Genomic DNA, 9,965 nt, shown 5'->3' with positions numbered 1-9,965 from the left:
ATGTATCTTAGAGATTTCACCCACTGGTGAATCTGCTGGGGAACGCTGGCTTCTGCCCTTGGAGAAGGCTAATGGAACACTTTCGTCTCCATGCCTTCAACCCTGCTGTATAAGTGCCAAGAAGTGGTGGGATTGAGTGGTTTGACTGTTCAAATGTTAGTCAATTAAAACTAATTATGCTGATCTTCTGAACAGAAAACAAGTTGGGCAATGTGCTGAAATGAAGGCCACTGGATTTTTAAGAGCAAAGGTGTGATTCTCTGCAGGGTAAGTTAGCTATTTAGAGACTACATGCATCTCTTTCCATTTAAGCTATTTCCAAATAAGCTAAGGTGGTTGTCTAGGCTCTGTCTTTGATAAATGGAAAAAATCATTATCTTGAGAGGATGATCTACCCTCCCCGTTGCAGAGCGTGACAAATTGTCTGTTCGAACTGCCTGTTCCTTTCCATTGACTGTTGAGATACCTTTGACAAACTGAACTTCAATATGATTTCTAATAATGAGGCTTGGTAACTCATTTCACATTGACTGGCTCTGCTAAACATATCACTGAAGTAGTCTGATTTAGGGATGACATAATCATAGGTAAATGGCAAAACCCTCTCTTCACCAGAAAAAGGAGGTTTTCTCAGTTGATTTCAAAGCATATCCAGAAATGAAGTACAGATGGGGAAAAATTCTCCATTTGTTCGCAGATAGCATCCTTAAAATCCTCAGCATCCTCACAGATAGCTTCTAAAGCTCCTGATATCCAGGGGCATTTGAGGGAAAGTGCTACAGGAAAAGCATCAGGCACTTCTATCCATAAAGTGGTTGGATTTGATTCACTGTTGGTGCCTTAATTGAACTGGTCAGGACTGCACTGGTGCTATACAAAAAAAGGAAACACCAAAATACAATGTCGGCATCCACTGTGACCATAGAATCACATTCAAACAAGAGGTTTTAAAATGCAATGCAAACTGAGATCACCTATGGACACCTTGCATTACCTGTGATAGAAAATAGCCATCAGAAGAGTTTTCTGATGCAGCTCACAACCTTCCTTCCTCACTCTATAACGCTTCCTCTTTCCCTCACTGGAAAAAGATTAAAAACAAACAACAAACCCATAGCCTTTCCCTAAGAATGGTATGATATAGCTGAAGATGCTAATTAGTTCTGTTGCAATATTGTGATGCTTTTACTTCCTGTGATTTGCAGTAGCTGCCATTAACTTTTCTGGCTATCAATTTAGGAGCCCCTGGATCTGGACCCAGAATAGTAATGTTCCTACCCTTGTTGCTGTCCTAGTGTATGACTTAAGGCAACACATTTCCCCTCCTTGCTGTACCTCTCCCTCCCACACATTGTCTGATATCTTTTTAGAATGTATTGGGGGAGAAGGGGAGGGTTGAAACTGAAATTATTGCTGTTTATGAATTTGTGTGAGAAAGAGTTGTAATGTCAGAGAATATAAATAGTAGCAACCCAAATTAAAAACAAGCTATGCAACAGGGAATAGGCCAAGTTTAATAGTCTGTATCAGCACTGAAAGAGTGAAAATGCTTTAGAAGAACTTGCCTGGGTATTCAGAAAAATACAGGCTCCTCCTCCAGAGCTACTGGATGTTGTGTGGCAGGTTCAGGTGATCCTCCCATCTCAAGCATTACTTACATGAGTCCTTCTGGAGTGCTGCAGGTTGCCTTGATTTCTTAGAGGACCAGCTGGCGATGTTTGGGTCAATGAGACTCTTAAAAGAAACATCCCCAACAAGAAGGCTTTGTCACTTGTGGGATTGGGTTTTTTTGCTCTTAATTTGCTGAATGTACTCAAGTGTGCCAGTATTTATTCAAACAAAGCAATTTGAACTCTGAGGCTTATGAAGCTTTCCTATCAATTTGTGGTCATCTTGCTGAAGTCCGGTGGCTGGTCATCTGTGAGAGCAAACAGAAGGTTGTGCACGTGACTACCGCAAAGAGACAGGCACTGAGTTTAAAGGCAATTTGTTTTCACTACTATTTTTAGGGAATCTGCACAAGAGTGGTACAACCTATATTCCACACATAGAAATTTAAGAAAGTGACAATCTGAGTTAAGGCACAGGGTTCTTGTACTTTAAGCTTTTTCATTTCAAAGTGTTGAAAAGCTTAGGATTGATTAGGAGCAGCATTTGGATAAGGCTGACTGCTTAAAAAAGCATTCCTTCAGACTTTTGCAAGTAGTTGGCTTTTTTAACCTTTGAAATCTAATAATCTACTTCTGGATTCCAGAGCAAAAATAATAGTATTCAAGTTCAGTTGTCCCAGAGGAGATGCAATGACAGTGCCACAGAAGGAAGTTTCAAATACAGGTGAGCAGGAGTTAGCTTTATGATAGTTATAATCTAGGGAGATTGTCTTAATGCAGGTGTTTTGATTTGTTGGATTTTTTTCTTTAATCTGGTTTCAGGCTTCCCCTTCCATTTTCAGTCCTTCAGAACTGGGTTATTACTAGTCTAACGGAGTATTGCTGTGCATATTTATTTGTGCCTATGGCATGCCAGGTACTTCACAGAAGAGCCAGTCTCTTCTCTGAAAGGGGTACAGCCCCAAACATTGGCCCACAGAAGAATTTCAGTGGTTACCAGTGTCTTAGCCAGGGATCAAACAGCTGTTGAGTGAATCCTTCAGGCCATGGTCCTTCCATGGTGACACCACTGTTGGTTTTAAAATCCAAGTGAATCCTTCAGGCCATGGTCCTTCCATGGTGACACCACTGTTGGTTTTAAAATCCAAGCTGTGCATGTGTCTCTGAGAATAACGCTCTGACAAATCAATTGTCATCATTCTAGTACAATTTAATGGAAAATTTTCAACCTGAATTTTTGCCTGTTCTGCTTTTTTGATCTAAATCCAATCTTGTCCTCTCTCTCTAACAGTCTAATTCTACTGTTGGTTTGGATTTTTCTTTTTTTAAAGAAATTATTTTTCCGAGCTGCAGTTGTTACAGATTACAGTATGATAGCATGAGTTACCACTATGTCTTAAGAGTGAGTTTTGCTGTACCCTGGCTTGTGATCCATATGCTGAGGAGCAAAGAAGTTGATATAAAAGTTGATAAGGGACACTAACTTGTGGGCAGATGCAATCCAAACTAAATAAATGGATGAAGGAGCCAGTCTTATCCCACGACTATGCTAGCAGATCATGTAGGAAACAGTGTTCCCTGGGAAACCAGAAAAGAAACCAGGCTTTAGTGGTGAGACTTGAAGGAGGGAGAGGAAGCTTCAGGCAGAAGCAAGGAAGCCAAGGGTCCTTCTTTTTGTAGCATCAGAGACTTTCTGGTGGCAGAACTAGACAAGGTAAAAAGGACAAAGCAGCAGCCTGAGTGGATGGTTTCTTCTAGTCATCTGGAAACATCAGAAAATAAGGAGAAGCCACGAGTCAATGCTGCAAAACCATTGCAGACAGTGGGGCACCTGCCATTGACATGCATTCCTGCATGGTCAGTATGTCTGTGGAGTTTGGAGGGCGAGAGCTGCTCAGCCTCCCTGGCCAAGGGACAAACATAAGTGTGGGAACATTCTGTGAGCACTGGAACAGAAGCTCCCCTGGGCACCTATGGCTGGGAGTTCCAGAGTTCAGTTTCCAGTGAAGAACTATCTGTTCTTTTTGAATCTGCTACTTCTTGTGTTATAAAAGATCATGAACAGTTTTTCTTCCTCACCTTTTCTGTGACATGCTTATCTAAGACATGTCTTGACTAAACTGAGGCCTGACCAGACTTGGCTTGGCTTTTAGCCTACTTTTTTTGGGAGGGTAGGATACTTGTTACAAGCAATTTTAAGTTTTTTATAAGGAGACTGTACAGCATCTGTAATCTGGTTTTTTTTCTGCCTTCTCAACCTAGATTGAAGTTACTGCTGGAAAAGAAAGGTCAGGATGTGATTCTGGTAACTGAGGTGTTAACATCAGGATGGCAAATCTACACCTCACACACAAGAACATCTGGCCCACTCACTCTTGCCCTCTTTCTGAGAGACCTGCAGATAGTGAGTTCTGTGTCTTGTGTGACATGGGAACATGTCTGCCTGTGGGCAGTTTTCTATGCAAATGGATGGCATGATGGCACATGTGTATGTCCCTAAGCAAGGGTGAATGCACACATTTGCACAACGAAAACTACATGATGTCCCCTACCTCAATCATTGAACCAGTTCTATTAACTATTAGACTGCCATAATGAGAATTGGGTCTAAAATCTATTTAATCTGTGTGTTTTCTCTCAATTACAGTAGTGCCTTACAGTCTCTTTCAGTAATCTGAGAGAGGTGAATTGAATGATCTTTCAAACCCTACTTAATTAATTCCTGACTGTCATCATAGGGCAATTTTAATTACTTGGAGCAGCTTAGTCAGCACATCAGGTTGCAAGAGCTCTACAAGGGTTCTTATCCTTGTCGGTTTACAGGGGACTTCCTTTAAATATCTATAGCAACACCCCCCTACACTTGTATACAATAACCAACCGTAGCAGGATCATCACTAAAAGCTCTTAGAAAACTGGATGGCTGCAACCTGAATGACAGCATTTCCTCAGGAGCAGATCAGATCAGTGCAGCACTGCTTCTGGTAGCCTGACAAAGAACCCTCTGTCCATTTTCATAAACAGGATATTTTGTGCCTTTAGGAGCCTAAAGTGTTTCTTAGGAAACAGTTTCTCCTAAAATGTTTGAAAGACATTTTGACTAGAACAAACAATTTGGTGTATTTTAGTGTAGGCAAGGCTTGCTTTCTTCAGTTGGAGGACCTGCAAGAGACAAAAATAAGGAAAAAACCCAAATGGGTTGGAGTTCCTTTAGAAACTCTTCAGAAGAGAAGCCAAGACAAACCCCTTCTATTTTCCTGTAGTTTCAACCTTCCTCAGTGCTGGGCAGAGGAGTAGAGCCTGCCTGTTGCATTACCTGTGTGAATCCAGGGACAGGGCTTTTATTTTCTTTCCATCTTTTTATTTATAGGCTTAGTCCTGAGCTTATTTTTTTATCTTTTTGACTGACTGCATGGCAGTTGTAGTTCTTTCAGTCTGGATAGCATGTCCTAGCATATCAGGTTACTGTGATTTCTTTGTTCAGCACACAACCCTTCAAGTGGGTGAAAAAGAAGAGTAAGACTTTCTAATATTGTCAGCATGACTCTAGAAAGTTTGAGAGGGGAAGGAGAAATGTGAATGAATTCACAATATTCGTTTAAAAGTTGGTATTACTAGAATGAACAGCAAGGTCACAGCAGATAAAATGGAAGTTAATTCATCCCTGTGACTCTTTCACTTTGAAGTTTCACTAGCAGCTCTTGATTACCATCTCAGAGCCTTGCTTGCACAGTGCTTATGAGATCTCCAGCAGAATGGATCCTGGCTGGCATGGTTTGGTTTTGGGGGGATAACCCATGAGCTTTACTTTTCTTTTTTTTTTTTTTTTTTTTTAATTAATCCCCCTTTACTCACAGCAAAGTGACTTCTTCCCGGGGCTTCAGTAACCAGCTTTAGCTCCCAGGCACTCACATTTCTCTGTGCCCCACTTCATCCACATCATGCAGTTCGGCCACCTCTGTGAGTACTGCTGCCAACTCCGAGCAAATGGAGGAGACAGTGAAGGTCGAAGGAAGTTGGGGCTCTGGAAAGAAACCAGGCAGTGGCATCTGTCAGCCTCTAAGAGCTTCCCCTGTTCCTTACTGTCTCCTCCAGCCTCTTAGAGCTGCTGTGTGGGAGGAAAGAGCAGCACCAGCAGCTGGAGGAAAGTGGGAGGAGTGGGAGGAAGAAGAGGGAAGAGCACCTGGGGGCTGAGAGCCAGCCTTGCTGTCTGCTCCCTTTCACAACCCCCTCCAGCTGTGCTTCTGTTCCTCACCTGGAGAGAACATCAGAGGGGATGAGGAGCAGGTAGTGGTGTGAGCAGTGTTTGGGGGGCAATGCCCACCACCTCCCTCCCCCTTGCCGTGCTTCTGCCTTTCTCCATGCCGGGAAAAGTGCTGTCGCTGACACTGAAGCACTCCAGCACTGTCGTGCCTTATTCCCTCTACCTCCAAGTTAATGAATGGGCAGCTGAAGCAAAGATGAGAAGTAGCCAAGGATAAAATTTGTATTGCCTCCTCTCTGGACATATTTGGACTTGGATGGATGATCTGTCCGACTAAGAGCAGGTAAGATTGTCCTATCTCAGTACACCTCTCCTATCCCATCCTACAGACTGTCCCAGCACCTTTCTGGGGGGAATTAGTGTGATGTGAGGGTCTTGCAGCTCTTTGCCAATCTGGGCACGCCAGGTTTGTTGACCTGTGGTCATGCTACCACCACAGTCTTGGTCTCTATTGACAGAATCACTTTCCCAGGTCCCAGTTTTTGTTCTGCCTTTCTCTGTGTGCCAGCTTTGGCGCCCTGTGACTGGTCGTGCAGTTTGGTGCCTACACACCTGCAGTGCTGGAGCCTGCTAGGTATATATACCTACACACATATATACCCACAGCCTCCTTCCTGCCCTCCAAAGGAGTCCTCGTGTTCAGCCACTCACTGCTGATTCATGGCAGCCCTCTGTCTGTCCCCTGTATTCCTTCCCCGGCCAGGCTTTGCCAGCGGGACGTGTGCTGGCTATGGACACTGAGGGACTCGGCGAGGGTAACGCTGCTTCCCCAGCACCCCCAGCTTCGGGCTGAACTCACACCCTGGGAAGGAGCTTTCGTGCCGGGAGGGGAAGGGGGCGTCCGTGCCGCAGATGTCCCGGTTTGTGTCCCCCCGGGGAGGGCGGGATCCCGTCCCTTTCGCGGCCAGGGACAAAAGCAGCTCCCGCCGCAGCCCGGCGGCCCCGGCGGCGGGGGGAGCCCGGGGCAGGTCGGGGGCGGCGGGCGGCGCCTCGCCCCGCTCGGCCGGCAGGTGGCAGCCGCAGCCCGGCGTGAGGCGGCCGGGCCGGGCGGGGCAGCGCAGCCGCCGCCGCGGGACCGGGGCTCCCGTCGGGGCTCCCCCGCCGTTCTCTGCCCCCGCACGGAGCGCGGCCCCAGCCCGGCGGGATCGCCCCCGCGGACACCCGCTGCTCCCCCGCCCGCACCGCAGCCGAGAGGGCGCTGCCCTCGGAGAGCGGCGCCAGGCGGCCGGGGAGGGCCTGCCCCGCTCCCCTGCGCGCCCGAGGTGCGGCCGCGGGGTTCCCGCCTCGGCCCGGGTGTGCCCCTTGCCGGGCGGGAGGGAGGGCAGGGGGCTGACACGCTGTGGGCTTTTTGGGGAGGGAAGCCGCCTTGGCAGCGCTGTGGGAGCGCCAGGTTTTGCGGGGGTGTTCCTGAGACCCCCCTGCGTGAGGCAGCCCGCACTTCGCCCGGCAGCTCGGCTGGAACACCCCGGCTCCGGGACAGCCCTGGCTGAGGGGAAGCCTCCGCGGCGTCTCCGCCTCCCCGCCCGGCGAGCGGCCCCGAGGGCGGCCCGGCTCCCCCGCGGGCACCGCAGCGCCCCGGCGGCTGGGGGGGAATCTTCCCTGCCGCCCACACGGTCTGAAACCGGGGGATGCGGTGCCGGCGGTGGAAGGGAGGAGGCGGCGCGGTGTACCGGCGATCCCCTCCGGGGCAGGTGGAGCCCAGTACTGCATTTCTGAGGGGGTTACCCACTTCAGCTCTAGATTCTGCAAGGGGAAGGTTTGCCCATGGAAGGTTTCTCCGGGCAATCCTCCCAGCCCACGGAATGCTCCTTTGTGCAACCTCACGCCGATCTGCCCTTCGGGTTGCGGCGTGCGATTCTCTCGCCTTTCACTGTGGGTTGTTGTTTTGGACAAAACTTCAGTCACAGCTGGGCTAATCTTTATCTCTTTCACGAAGCTCACGATCATTGCTTTCCAGATGACCCTCCCCAGCTTTTTTACCAGCTCAGTGCCTCACCTCTGCATGCCCTCCAGCTTCTCACAGCAGCCTGTCTCCCCAGAGCCCAAGGGACAGCCCATTGGCAGGGAGTTCCCTGCTCACCTTTCTGCCTCTGGAGCGGGCAGAGACATTATTATCCAGCTCTGCGTCTGTCCTGAAATGTCTGTAATTCAGAACACACAACACCTCAGGCTCTGTCAGTTTCGAACCTTTCGGGCTGGATTCACGCTCAGAGAACAATGACACCACTTTCTTCCAAACTGTTTCAAATTCAGTCAAAAATCAAACAGGACAGTCATGTTTCGATCTGGACTTGACTGAGAACCTGGGAGCAAAACATCAGTTCTTCTCACCTGATGGTCACCAATCCTGCTGGGACAGGTAACAGCTGCCTTTTAGAGACCTAGAGGGGCAGAGCTAGAGAAGGGGTGCAAGCATCCCCACCCCAAGTCCCACCGCCATTTGTTAGTCCCTGCCCAGCCCCCCGACTGGTGAGGAAAGATGAACTGGGAACTTGCCCACGCAGGGTGTGGCACAGGCACTAAAGGCTGAAGTACAGAAGCCATGGTGAGGACTTGTCCTGCCTGTGTCTGCGATGTTCTTTAATATCTTAGGATACGTAGGGGATTGCAGTCTACAGGATTCTCAGACTGCCCCCCATTTTCTAGCTTGAAATGCTTTTTAAAATGTATTAAAAAAAAAAAAGAGAGAGAGAGAGAGAGAATCCAAACACTATTAAATGCAAAGAAATCATGAAAAACAACAAGGAACAAAAGCTCTCAATCCTAGCTGAGCACTGCACAGACAGGAACCTGCTCTGACGTACATGAGCACCCCATAGGGATTAACTCTCTCCTGCCCAACAAAGCCAGCCTTCTACTTTCTACTTTGCAGCACATTTTGTGTGCTATAAATGTATTTAATCTAGCCAGATAGGGAGATTAAAATGTACAGGCTTAGTACATATCTGCAGTTGTCCCCACCCATAAAACCCCTCACAATCCTGGTCCAGGAGTTTTCTGCCTATATGACAGATCCAAAAAAATTTCCCCTGTGAAGCAGAAACAAAAAACAGGCAGCAGAAGTCTAAAGGAAAACGACAAGGAGAAGCTTTTGGAGTCATTTTCCCCTTTGCTTTCCTGTAGTAAATATGCAGAAGGGTGTCTACTGCATGTCTACTACCAGCCAGTTAATCTTTTGCTACCCTCACCCCTTAACTGAGGGTCCTAAAGCCCTTTGCAGCCAGTGTTTCACTCAGCCTCAGGTACCCCCAAGAGACAGCTGGTGTCACTAACCTGCTAATAAAAAGAGGGGCAGTGAGCCACAATTGTCGGTGTAAAGCCACCTAACAGACAGTTCCTGGACCACAAATTAGGAGGTGGGATTCTCAGTCTTGACTTTAACCTTCAAGCTAGGTTTCCTCCTTTTCCCAAACCTGCAGTGCCAAACCACTGCAGTAACAAACGTGCAACAGCATCCTCCATCTTCTTGTCATCTTTGGTACCACATCAGGGTGGAGGGACATGTAGGCTGCAAGCCTCCAGACCCTCACCTGCCTTTAGAGGAGACTGCCATTTAGAAAGCTGAACCAGGACTCATGCTTTTGGCTATTTGCATTGTCCTTCATTTCTATAATGGAGCATCATCACTGAGGAGGGAATTACACAGAAATCACTTGCTTTAGGTGCTGCATCTGTCCCATGTTTAAGCACAGTGAGAAGGTCTGATATTTTTCCCCATGTACCACATACTTTTATTCCAATGTTTTTTCCCTGCACCTGTGGGCAATTCAAAATCTCACCATGAGACCACCTGTGCAGAGATACAGTGCACAGAAGGTCTCAGTTGTGACTGCAGCAAGAACCAGTGTAGAAGAATTTTTCCATTGTCATGATAATTAAAGCATAACATTGCCTAAAATATACTTGTCCTTCTCACCATGGTCTGCAAATTTTGAGCTCTCTCATTTTTCACTTTCAGGTCTGACTGGACACAACCAGCATCTTGTGGTGCCTGCACGGGAGATTTGTAGAGATTGTCTCTCTCTTTCACTGGCAACCCATTACTGCGGTACAGCAGAGGACATGAGCAAGAGGCTCCATAGCATCTGTGA

The sequence above is a fragment of the Lichenostomus cassidix genome, chromosome 5 (assembly GCF_008360975.1).
Source record: "Lichenostomus cassidix isolate B80296 chromosome 5, HeHo_3.0, whole genome shotgun sequence".
In the NCBI taxonomy this organism is placed as follows: domain Eukaryota; kingdom Metazoa; phylum Chordata; class Aves; order Passeriformes; family Meliphagidae; genus Lichenostomus; species Lichenostomus cassidix.
Note: the sequence above shows the minus strand (reverse complement) of the source record.